The sequence below is a fragment of the Alligator mississippiensis genome, chromosome 1 (assembly GCF_030867095.1).
Source record: "Alligator mississippiensis isolate rAllMis1 chromosome 1, rAllMis1, whole genome shotgun sequence".
Lineage (NCBI taxonomy): Eukaryota > Metazoa > Chordata > Crocodylia > Alligatoridae > Alligator > Alligator mississippiensis.
Window position 1 is genome coordinate 38122913 of NC_081824.1, and position 13219 is coordinate 38136131.

General features: G+C 41.8%; 1 long non-coding RNA gene across 1 annotated transcript in view; it reads left to right on the forward strand.

The window, feature by feature from the left end:
* LOC109284386 (uncharacterized) overlaps positions 1 to 5599 on the forward strand; it is a 243873-nt gene extending 238274 nt beyond the window's left edge. The window contains exon 9 of the long non-coding RNA XR_009463079.1: positions 5275 to 5599. This is a non-coding gene — a long non-coding RNA (uncharacterized LOC109284386). The remainder of the gene's footprint in view (positions 1 to 5274) is intronic.
* The last annotated feature ends 7620 nt before the right edge of the window (positions 5600 to 13219 follow it).

Below are 13219 nucleotides of genomic sequence, written 5' to 3' on the forward strand. Positions count from 1 at the left end.
ATTGAGCTGGGTCAGAGCAGCCACAGCTGGCAGAGGGGTCCAGGGGTCATTTTGCCAGCCTGGGGCTACTCTAACTGGGCTCAATGTGTTGTGGATGGGCTGGCTGGGGCATAAGGGTGCTTCAGTACAGGGCTAGTCAGCAGGCAGCCCATGCACTGAAGCATCTTTGGGCTCCCGCCAGCTGGGTCAGCATTTAGACATATGTGCACAGCTGGGCATGAAAAAGCTATGTATCAGGGTAATTGAACTCCTCATAGTCACAGGATATATAGGACTCTCAGACAGAGCACAGTGGCAAAACGGTTTTGTATGAAATTATACAAATTTTATTTATTTTTTAAAGGAAAAACTACATGGACATATATTACAAAACCTAAATATTCTGTTTTAGGTTAAAGACCCTTTTATATCCAAACCTGGCAGGCACTGCCAAAAACTTTTCAGTTTCACAAATATTATAATGTTAAGGTTAAAAAAAAGGATGTTTTAATTGTTACTTACCAATCATCAGATTTTTGTCTTTGTAAAACAAAGAAAATAAAACAGCTGTACAGGCCATTGTTGCTGAAATTCCCAGAACAATGAATAATCTCATCTGAAGGAATGAAACATTGTAGTGATTAAAAAAAGGATCACAGTCATTAAAATAAATAGTATGCTTTTTAAAACACAAACATGAACAGAGATTCCTGATAATTCTCCTATTAACTTTCTTTGCCAAGTAAGATCTGTTTTTTTATTAGAAATGAAATTACAAAATGTAATACTAAAGTTTTATGAAAAATTCAACTATCTTTTACTTTTTTCAGAGTAGTACTGAAATATTTTTGAGAAAGATCTAGTGGAGTTAGATGTACATCTTTATTTTACAGCATAAAATGTTTTTACAGAATCAGACTTTACCACAGAAATCAGGTGTTCCTGTGCCAACACAGTAAAAAAAAAAATCCCACCTTTTTCAAATACTGTAAACAGTCATATGATTTCATTACAATTTGAGACTCACTTTGTTGCATTTATATAGTCTGCACTGGATAATGAATCAGATTTTTAGGGAAAGAGTAACTATCCTATTAATGTACAGATGTAGGCATTTATATTATCCATATCATCATGGTATCTAAGCACCACTAGTATGTTCAAGACTATGCTGATGTAGCAAAGTAGATTAAATTCCAGCATCTTGCTTGTGTGGCTAGTATATCAATGCAAATTTATTTAAGCCTTTTGAGATTTGCCGTTTTTCAAATGGAGTACAATGTCCTCAGTTGAAAGTCTTTAAAAATGATAAGCTTTATATTTTACAAACATAAAAATCATAAACAAATCAACCCTGAAGCTGCAAGACAGTAATAATGCTCATAGAAACCAGATAAATGAACAACACTTCCCATTACATTTCACAAGTTAAAATTATGAATTTCTCTTAGAAAATGGAAAGCAAAAGTTTTACATTCTGACCTTTTTTCTGTTGAGAAGATTATCTTTCATGGCTCCGTACAGTATCAGTGGCAGTAAGACTTCTGAAGTGTGAAAGTGAAGTACTTTCTAGGGACCCAGCCTACCGTATAAACTTGTTCTATGCACTAGTACTCACAGAATGGCTTTGAAATTTTATTGACTAATTTATGTTTACACAAATGTAGCAGTTCACGTCAATGGTCATTATGTTTCTTTCTGTACTGTTAATGACACCTATTTGCTAGGGGGTGGATGACGTGTGGCTGTGGATTTGCTTTCTCTCCTGTCCTAAATATGAATTCAATAAAATTCAGTAGTCTGCATTTGACTGAACTCTATAGTGTGCTTACCTGACTTGCCCAGGAGGAGTATGTGTACATAGAACTGTATTTTGGGCTTTGCAGGAGCTGGGAGAGAGCATGATGAGGGTCCATGGTTGAGTAGGGAGTGATGATACAGACAGCTGTTAGAAAGATGACTTTTATTAAACAATTAGTGCAAGGGAGCACATTAATTAAAATGCCAACAAAAGGGGGAGAGAAAGCTTTGTAAGTGGCCACCAGAGTATGATGCCTGGAGGACAGACCAGACTTATGTCATGGAACACTCAATATGGACCTGGTTCACAGTGAACTGGTACAAAAGTGTACTTGATTTTCCAAAGACAACTTTGAAGCACTCCAAGCAGTTTTGACTCACTTTAACAGGCTTGTAAATGGGTACAGATAGACATACACTTAAACGGTTCCAAGAATGTCACTGATTGGGAACTGGTTCACAATTTTCTCTGGACAGAAGTGTCCACACGCATACTGCTCAGTAGAACCCTCACAGTTCAGGGATTGCATTGCTGCTGGAATGAACCAGAGCAGGGAAGTGAAATTGAAAAGATGCGCCAGGTCCAGGGCTAGAAAAGATGGGGACTGATTACTGAGGCCCCAGAGCATCCAGCCCCCTGGGAACCATAAACAGCAAAACCCCTCTCCCCACAGCACCTAGCAACTCATCTGCTTCAATTTACTGGTCCAGTCCAGGTCTTCATTGCCCTCTAGGGAATCCTGGAGAAATTCCAGACACTGACTCCTTGAATTCATGATGGTCTGAGCTGAAGCATAAATAGGTTAATTTACTTCACACTGGGCACATTTACACAAAACACTTTACTGCACAGTAAACTAATCTAGATTAGTGAATTGCTGCTAGTCAGTCTAAGCAGCATGGGGCAGGGGAACTGTCCCTTTCCCTGACCACCGGCTTCCCAGCCCCATGCCCCGATTGGCCAACCGGGGCGCAGGGAGGCAGGACAGCTTCTCCCACTTCCCAGAGCCCAGGCCTGACCCTGTTGCCCATTCTGTTTTATAAAATGCCCAACATGCAATGGTTCTGTCTCTGCCACCCCCCCCCCACCAGTCCCTGCTGCACCCAGCAAGTCCCAAGTGTTTGCTGTTGAAGACACAACCATCCATCCATCACAAGCAGGGGGCCATGAAGACCCTCCCCCCTGAACCTGGCTACCCCCTCCCCCCACAACACCCCAAATAAGCCTGGGAATTTCACTCAGGGAAGTGAAACTAAAACAAAGGCTTTCTGTTTCCCCATCCCTGTGGTCTCTGTAGGCAATAGATTTTTTGCAGTAGAGTTCTCGTTGTATCCTAGAGCAGCCCCATTGCCCTGCATGGGTTTGGCAGGGTGAGCAGCAGTGCATTGTGGGATGCTTGTAGGAGTGACCAGCTTTTGAAATGTTTCAGGAAGTTTAAACTGGTCTAAAGTGGCCTGGACATCTACACACTCAGGGTTTAAAGTGTATTTAGAATGTCCTAAGGGTTACATCTGTCCACACCTCATCTGTCTGCTTCAGGTTTAAACTGCATTTAAACTGATTTAAGTGCTACATGTCTCCACGTCATTAGGGAATTTCACGTTTGAACTAGGAACCTCACTTCCAAATGCTTATTTAAGCCAATTCTAAATTAATTTTTTTTTGAGGCTGGCTCATCACAAAGAAAGCATGAAAGCACTAACTTTTTCTTGGTCTTTTTTCCTGGTAAACAGCAAAATCATTACAAAAAGCATTTTCATTTTGAATGCCTAATAAAATAGGAGGCTTTGAACTATACCCTTTCATATACTTCACAGGTATTATAGGTTGCTTTTAAGACTTGAGGGTTTTCTTGTAGTCAATAACATGTCTGATTTACTTTGTAGTCTCATAGGTGAAAATCAAAGCAATCTCATTAAGTTAAAGGAGATCTTACTTACAAGACAATCTGTTTAAGGGGAATTTCAACCTTTGTTCAATGTCTGAGCTTGAAATGTTTATCAGCAAAAAAGACCATAAATAGTCATAGACAATAAATTGGTCTATGATGGAGAATTTGATATGGCAGCATCTCTGTTGTGCCTTCTTTCCTTTGCAACTTTAATCAGACATCCCCTAGTTTGCAGACAGAATATAACTATGCCTGTCTACTGAATCTCTAATAAGACAGTGTTAGTTACAAGTTAGAGATTATATTGATTGTAATAGAGCCATTTGCACTGACTCCGTTTTGCATTACCATTTCCATTAGGAGTTCAAGTTTGCTTCTGTTTCTCGTACTTTTACTTAAAGAATTAATTTACTCACCAAATTGTGCAGTTCCCCATTCAATGGAAACTCTATAAAAAGTTGAAAGGAGACTGAATGAGGACAGCAGGGTTTGACAATCAATAGATATATATATTATTATTAGTTAATCTATGTTGGCTCTGGATTTAGGACTCAGAGACCTTGTTTTGGCGGGGAGAGAGAGGAGGGGAGTGACCCATCCAGGGACCCACCCTCATACTGACCACGACCTTTTCATTGATGATAGGCAAACTTATTGATACACAGTGATAACAGGAAAGCAGCAATACAAACAATCAAGCAGTTCTATATATTTACCAAATCCTAGGGCTGTCCTCAGAGTCAAAGTACATCTGGTCAGGATGCAGTCTTCACTCTGAGGCTCTCTCTTAGGTGTCTGCACATCAGCAGTCTGGAGGTGGGATGCCAAGGCCTACACCCCCCCCTTGAGTGGGGTGTATGAGATGGGCTGGTCATATGCCCTCTGTGCATGGTGGTCTTCGGGACCCTTCCCGGGGAACAGGGGTGGGGAGAAGGATAGGGAGGGATGGGAGAGATGAGAGACAGGGAAAGATGAGAAGGAACAGGGAGGGACAGTGAGGAACCCTTTGTTATTTTCAAGTCTCTGCTTTTGTATTCTCCTTCCCTTGTGATGACTCTTGATGACTCTTCATCCTTGGCTATCTCTGGCTGGTTGTCTCTCTGTGGTCACACATCCAGATAGCCTTCTGGTACATACTTTTGGGCCTTCTCCTAATTTGGTCTGTTTTCCCAAAACCAGGACTCAAGCCCCCCTCTGTTCTGGGACCTTGCAGGTGGAGCCACTTATCTCGTGTTATGGGCAGTATGGTACATACTGCCTTGATTCCCAGTCTTGTTGGCCTTGTTGTTTTAGACAGTATGGTATACGCTTCCTCTGTTTTCAGGCTGTGTCCATTCATTGGCCTTGTTGTGTTAGACAGACAGCCTGTCTGCTTTGAGGGCTGTGAGAAATGTTGTGTATGTGACCAAAGCTTTTTAGAAATCAATTAACCTCTGCTGCCCATCTGAAAACCTTCACATGCATATATCTATACCTATAAGTCAATTCCCAAAAAAGCAAATCTTTAAATACTATTTTTAAGCCAACAATTTAAAGTCAATATTTGTTTTAAATATAAAATGCTGAGCTTGCTGCTTGTTGCCTTGTCTGCCTATGTCCTTAGACCAACACGGTAACAACCCAAACCCCTGCAACATGGAAGATATCGAATTCAGCCGTCTGAAGTGGAAACTGTACAACATGAAGAGCACACACCAACTGCTGAAGCTTCCTTAGCCGGACTAAGGGTTTTTGAACCCGAAAGCTTGCTTAATAACTATTCTCCAACCATTTGGGTTGGTCTAATAAAAGATATCAAATTCACCCAAGGAACCTTGTCTGAGCTTGCTGCTTTGAACTGATTTTTTTTTCACATCACAAGACAGACTATAATATGGAAAATATCTTAAGCACTGGTATTCAATTAACATAGAATGAGTAAATCTCTGAAATACGTTATTTTTATTAAAAATACAAATGATTCTGACAGTATACATAGCAGCAGTGAACATTCTTTCAATGTAGGAAACAACCTACTTTTCCTGATTAAATAAAATGGCAAGCATCACTATGCATGCTGACAATGAAAGCTGAAAGTACACTAAAAATAGCAATTAGGCTTCCTATTTCTCATTTCTCTTTGGACCCTGTCAGTAATTTTTAAAACATGAAAGAATATTTTGGCTCTTTTTAAATGTGGTTCTTTTATTTTTCCTTTATTTTGAATGATGATGAAATTTTAAGGATTTCTTTAAGTAGAGCTGCCCATCTGGGCCAATGCAGGCTGCATGAGCCCAGAAGCAGTTAGCTTGTGGCTGTGCCCTCGCACGGAGGGCTGTCCCTGCCATTGCTGAAGCTATAACTGTAAAAAATGTTCCAGTATTGGGGCTATGGTTTTAAGAAGAAGGATAGATGTGTTTGAACTAAAACCCAGGCATATTTTACATCACCAATAGCTTCTCAGTGATGACAACAGAAGCCCATAGAAACTTGACTAGAAACATGTCCTAACATCATTGGCCATTTGTAATTGGAAGTGATGGAAAGGAGGTGGGGAAAAACCCTATAACAGCTTATTTCAATCATGAAAAGTATATTGTAAAGCTTACGTTCTTCTGTTAGTAGGAACGGAGACAGTTCAATGAGAATTACGGACCAGACCCTGAAAGGATTTAGGCACTGGAAGCGAGAGTTAGGATTTACAACCCTCAAAATTCCTGCTCAGCTGCTGTCTAACTACGAAGGTGCCTAAATGTTGAAGATTTATGTTGTCCTTTTAAAAGTCCTTCCTCTCCATAACCCCGTCCCCATCCTCCCCAAAATGGATGTGGTATATGCACTCTTCTATGCTGAATCTATACTACCTGGCATGGAGTACATAAACAATCTTTGGTTCAGATAGAGGGGGAAAAAAGGACATAACTTTAGCTTTGTATTACTGCATTATCTTAGGAGGTATGATTTTAAAACTCCATAGGTCCAATTTCCTCTTCAGTTCAAGTCCCCATATGCTGGGTGACTGCTCTTGCCAATACCTTATTGTGTAACAAGACAACAGTATCCTACCATCTTCTATACTCAGAGAAATGTAGTTACCACTGTTAGTCTGAAGTCAGGCAGAAACAATGCTAAATGATATAGACTACTGCCTACCAAAACACAGGCGTTTCTGAACCAGTTAGTCTCCAGGGCTACCATGCCCTGCCTTCTGCCCATCACCCTACGTTTTTCAGTTCCTGAAACAGAAGTCTTAGGTGCCAACTTCAGGAGAGGGTTCAGGGGTGTGAATCCTTAGTAGAGTCACTTTTTGAAGCTCAGATAAGGCATCTAAACTCAGAAGGGAAGTAGGAAATAAGACACACACTTCTCATCAGCATTTCTTAATAGATAATTTAGGGGGCTCAGAATGCCTCCCCACTTTTTTTTTGTAGATCCCATTAAGGTGTCCAGATCTCCCCCTGTTTTGTGCATGGAGTCTAGGCACTTAAACCCAGAATACTGATTCTCTCATGAAGACCAAACAGTGCTCAGATTGTAGTTTGAGTTCCTTCATGGATCTAGAGTTAGGTGCTTAAATACCTTTGAGAATCTGAGCCTGGATTTTTATTATTCTGGTTCATTGAATTAACATTAGAAAGTGGATACCTTAAAACATTTTTTTTTTTAGTCATTAATGGCTAGAAGTCTAGCTGGGAGGAGATATCAAGTGGGGGTCATCAGGGGTCTGTCCTGGCTCCAGTATTGTCTAACATCTTCATTAAATGACTTGGATAATGGAATTGAATACATATTTGGCAGATCTGTGGATGACATTAAGTTGGGTGGAGCTGCAGACGCTTTAGAGGGTAGGTTCCAGAATGATCGAGATAGACTGGAAAAACAGTCTGCAAACATGAAATTCAACAAGGAAAAGTGTAAAGTCCTGTACTTGGGACAGAATTATTTAATGTCCAAATACATACTGTCAATGACTTAGCAGGCTGAAGTACTGTAGAGAAGGACCTAGGTGTTATAGTATACCATAAGATAAATATGAGTCAGTGGTGTGCTCTTGTTGAAAAGGAAAACCACTGACAGAATCCTGTGTTGCAATAACAGAATTGTCACTTGCTAACGAAGAGAAGTGATTCTTCTTCTTTATTCAGCACTGGTGAAGCCTCACCTGGAGTTCTGTATCCAATTTTGGGCCCCATGCTACAAGGATATGGACAAATTGGAAAGAGCCAGCAAAGAGTGACAAAAATAATGAGGGGACTGGGAAGCAAGACTTATGAAGAAAGGCTGAAAGAGCTAGCATTATTTACCCTGGAGAAGAGAAGAATGAGGTGGGACTTGATAATTGTCTTCAAATAGAATAATAGAATCATAGAAAATTAGGAAGGGACCTCAGGGAGGAAAAATGTCCAGCACACATACTGCCTAGGAAATGACCTGCTGGGTGGCATGGAAGTGGAAAGGGATCTTGGAGTCCTAGTGGACTCCAAGATGAACATGAGTCAGCAGTGTGACGAAGCCATCAGAAAAGCTAATGGCACTTTATCGTGCATCAGCAGTTGCATGATGAATAGATCCAAAGAAGTGATACTTCCCCTCTATCGGGCGCTGGTCAGACCGCAGTTGGAGTACTGCGTGCAATTCTGGGCGCCACACTTCAAGAGGGATGCGGATAACCTGGAGAGGGTCCAGAGAAGGGCCACTCGTATGGTTAAGGGCTTGCAGACCAAGCCCTACGAGGAGAGACTAGAGAACCTGGACCTTTTCAGCCTCCGCAAGAGAAGGTTGAGAGGCGACCTTGTGGCTGCCTATAAGTTCATCACGGGGGAATTGGTGAGGTTTTATTCACCAAGGCGCCCCTGGGGGTTACAAGAAATAATAGCCACAAGCTAGCAGAGAGCAGATTTAGATTGGACATTAGGAAGAACTTCTTCACAGTTAGAGTGGTCAAGGTCTGGAATGGGCTCCCAAGGGAGGTGGTGCTCTCCTCTACCCTGGGGGTCTTCAAGAGGAGGTTGGATATGCATCTAGCTGGGGTCATCTAGACCCAGCACTCTTTCCTGCCTATGCAGGGGGTCGGACTCGATGATCTATTGAGGTTCCTCCTGACCTTAACATCTATGAATCTATGAATCAATCTCAGGAAGTCATCTAGTCCACCTACCTATTCAAAGCAGGGCTATTCCCAATAAAATCATTCAAGCCAGGGCTTTGTCAAGCTTGGCTTTAAAAACCTCCAAGGATGGAGATTCCACTGCCTCTCTAGGTAAACTCTTCCAGTGCTTCACCACCCTCCTAGTGACAAGCTTCTTCCTAATATTCAAGTTAAACCTCCCTTGCTGCAACTTAAGACCACTGCTCTTTGTTCTGTCATCTGCCACCACTAAGAACAGTTTAGCTGGTTCAGGTAGTTGAAGGCTGCTATGAAATCTCTTCTCAGTCTTCTCTTCTCCAGGTTAAATAAGCCCAATTCCCTATGCCTCTCCTCAGAAATCATGTATCTCAGCACCCAAACACTTTTGTTGATCTCTGCTGGACTCTCTCCAACTTGTCAACACCCTTTCTGTAGTGAGGGGCCCAAACTCAACACAGTACTCCAGATCTGGCCTCAAGAGTGCTCAAGAGAGGAGACTAATCACTTTCTTTGACCTACTAACACACCTACCAATGCAGCCCAATATGCCATTAGCTTTCTTGGCATCAAGGGCACACTGCTGGGTCATATTCAGCTTATTGTCCACTTGTAAACCCCAGGTCCTTTTGTGCAGAGCTGCTGCCCAGCCAGTCAGTCCCCAGCCTGTACTGGTGCATGGGATTGTGCCGTCCTAAGTGCAGGACTTTGCACTTGTCCTTGTTGAACCTCATGAGATTCCTTTTGGCCCAAACCTCCAATTTGTCTAGGTCATACTGAATCCTAGCCCTACACTCCAGCTAATCTACTACTCTCCCCAGCTTAGTGTCATCTGCAAACCTGCTGAGAGTGCACTCTATGCCATTTTCCAGGTCATCGATGAGGACACTGAACAAAACCAACCCGAGGACCAACCCCTGGGGCACTCCACTTGATACTGGCTGCCAACTAGACATTGAGCCATTAATTACTACTTTCTGAGCCTGATGCTCCAGCCAGTTTTCTATTCACCTTACAATCCATTAATCCAGCCCATACTTCTTTAGCATTCCTGGGAGAATGTTGTGGGAGACCATATCAAAAGCCTTGCTAAAATCAAGGTACACCACATCCACCTGTCTCTCTGAATTCACAGAGCCAGGCACCTCGTCATAGGAGACAATCAGATTGGTCAGGCATGACTTGCCCCTGGTGAATCCATGCTGACTGTTCCTAATCACCTTTTTCTCCTCCAAGTGCTTAGAAATGGATTCCTTGAAGATCTGCTGCATGATTTTTCCAGTGACTAAGGTGAGACTGACTGGTCTGTAGTTCCCTGGATCCTCCTTTTTCCTCTTCTTAAATATGGGCACTATATTTACCTTTTCCAATCATCTGGGACCTCTCCTGATTGCCATGAATTTTCATAGATGATGGCCAGTGGGTCTGCAATCACATCAGCAAACTCCTTCAGCATCCTTGGGTGCATTCCATCCCATCCCATGGACTTGTACACATACAACTTTTCTCTGTTCTTTCACCACTGTTGGCTGCTCACCTTCTCCCCAAACTGTACTGCCAGGTGCAGTAGTTTGGGAGCTGACCTTGTCTGTGAAGACTGAGGCAAAAAAGGCATTGAGCATTTCAGCCTTTCCTGCATCCTGTCACAAGGTTGCCTCCCCCATTCAGTAAGGGACCTACACTTTCCCTGATCCTCCTCTTGCTACCCACATACTTGTAGAAACCCTTCTTGTTACCCTTCATATCCCTTGCTAGCTGCAACTCCAATTGTGCTTTGGCCTTCCTGACTTCATCCCTGCATACCTGAGCAACGCTCTTATAGTCTTCCAAAGTTATTTGTCCAAGTTTCCACTTCTTATAAGCTTCCTTTTTGTGATTTAGTTTACTAAAGAGTTCCCTGCTGCCATACTTGCTAGTCTTCCTGCACATCGGGATGATTTGTTCCTGCACTCCACTAAAGCTTCTTTAAAGTACAGCCAGCTCTGCTCAACTCCTCCCCTCAGACTGGCTTCCCAGTGGAATTTGCCCATGAGTCCTCTGAGTGAATCAAAGTCTGCTTTTCTGAAGTCCAGGGTCATTACTCTGCTGCTCTCCATCCTTCCTTTCCTCAGGATCCTGAACTCAATCATCTCATGGTTACTGTTGCCTAAGTTGCTATGTACTAGTACATTCCCCACCAATTATTCCCTGTTTGTGAGCAGCAGATCAAGAAGAACATGTCCCCTAATTTGCTGCTTCAGCCCTTGCACCAAGAAGTTGTACCCAACACTCTCTAAAATCTTCCTGGATTGCCTGTGCACTGCTGCATTGTTCTCCCAGCAGATATCAGGGTGATTGAAGTCTCCCATGAGAATCAGGGCCTGTGATCAGGAAACTTCTGCTAGCTGTTTGAAAAAAGCCTCATCCACCACTTCTTCCTGGTCTGGCAGTCTACAGCAGAACCCTACCACGACATCACCCTTGGTGTTCTTACCTTTGATGCAAAGCCAGAGACTCTCAGCAGGCCTATCTCCAGTTTCATACTGGAGCTCTGAATCATATGGCTTTTTTACATGAAGTGCAACTCCTCCTCCTCTTCTCCCCTGCCTGTCCTTCCTGAACAGTTTGCACCCATCCATGACAGTGCTCCAGTCATGTAAGCCCCCACCAAGTCTCTGTTATTCCAATCATGTCAAAGTTCTGTGACTGTGCAAGGATTTCCAGTTCTTCCTGCTTGTTTCCCAGGCTTTGTGCATTTGTGTATAGGTACTTGAGGTATCTAGTGGATTGCCCTGATTAATCAGGAAGTGTGAGAGCACTTCCCATTTCCTGCTTGCTCTTTCTCCAGGTGTCCCTCTTCCTCACTTTCCTCAGGAATTTGGTCTCCATGCTGCAGTGAACCTAGTTTAAAGCTCTCCTCCCTAAGTTAATGATCCTGTCTGTAAAAATGCTCTTCCCTCTCTTTGTCAGGTGGATCTCATCTTTTCCCAGCAATCCTTCTTCCTGGAACAACATCCCATGCTCAAAGAAGCCAAAGCCTCCTGGCCACATTGCCTGTGTAGCCATAATAATATTTAATTGCTTTTCAAATTATAATCACCCTTTAAGTATTTCTCAGATAACTGGCCCTGTGGATGCGGGGAAAGCAGGGGATGTAATACATCTTGATTTTAGCAAGGCTTTTGATGCCGTTTCCCACAGCATTCTTGCAAGCAAGCTGAGGAAGTATTGTTTCGATGAATGGACTGTATGGTGGATAGAAACCTGGCTGGATTGTTGAGCTCAATGTCTAGCTGGCAGCGAATATCAAGTGGAGTCCCCCGGGGTCAGTCCTGGGGCCAGTTTTGTTCAATATCTTCGTTAACAAACTTTGATTCTCCCATAGAGATTAGGAAAAAAACTTTCTGATGTTGAGGGTGGTCAAGCATTAGAATGGGCTACTTTGGAAAACTATGGAATCTCCATCCTTGGATGTTTTCAATAGTAGGTTGGACTGATACTTGACTGGTATGGTTTAATTGGGGATGATCCTGTCTTAAGCAATGGACTGAACTAGCTGGCCTTGAGGGATCCCTTCCAGACTCACTTTCCTATGATCCTAAAGGCTGCAATAGTTTTACAAATTATTCTTTCAATTGAATATACAATAAAATTAAACATTAAAATAATGGCAGACGTTAGTTATGTGAGTAATGATCAGAGATACATACAGCTGTCAAGAAACACTAGAGAATGAGAGTAAATGGACCCAAGCAACCAGTGGAAGATAAACGGCTTTCTATTCAGTATGTGGAATTATGCAAGAGCTGCAGACATATTGAGAGATTCATTAAAGGTACTGTTCACTGAAAGCTTCTTACATTACAAATACATTTTGTTAATTGAAACATACATTTTAAACCTAACGAGCTAGTACTGACCTCTAGTCATCCAAGTTCATAGTCACTTGGACAAATATGTATGCCCTGAATTATATCAAAATTTCATTAACCTTTCACAAATCAGGAAAGTAAACGAGAGGATGAAGAAAAATACAACTTTCTTTAACAGCCCTGAAATTAAGAGGTTACACATCAGTCAGTTTATGAGTATTTAATGTTCAAGTGGGCCTTAAAATAGGGCAATAAAAACAATTTAGACATTTGACGTCATAACAAGTTCAGGAAAAACAGAGTAGTTATTTTTAATGCTTTAGTGAGTTTAAAGTATTTCGTAGTTGGTATAAAGAAAGCTCCCAAATAGAACAAGAGGTTTTAGGGTGTTTTCATCTCTGCCAAACATTAAGATTATAGAGGAATATCAAAACATTAAAATAATTTAAAGTTATTTATTATTAAATACTAGCAAGAATGAAAACAATAGAATTTAAAATTATTATTATTGAGACTAAATAAAAGATTAAACAAGAAATATCAAATAAATGAGAAAGAACAGAGAGATTTCCAATGCAACCAGGTGGCTCCAA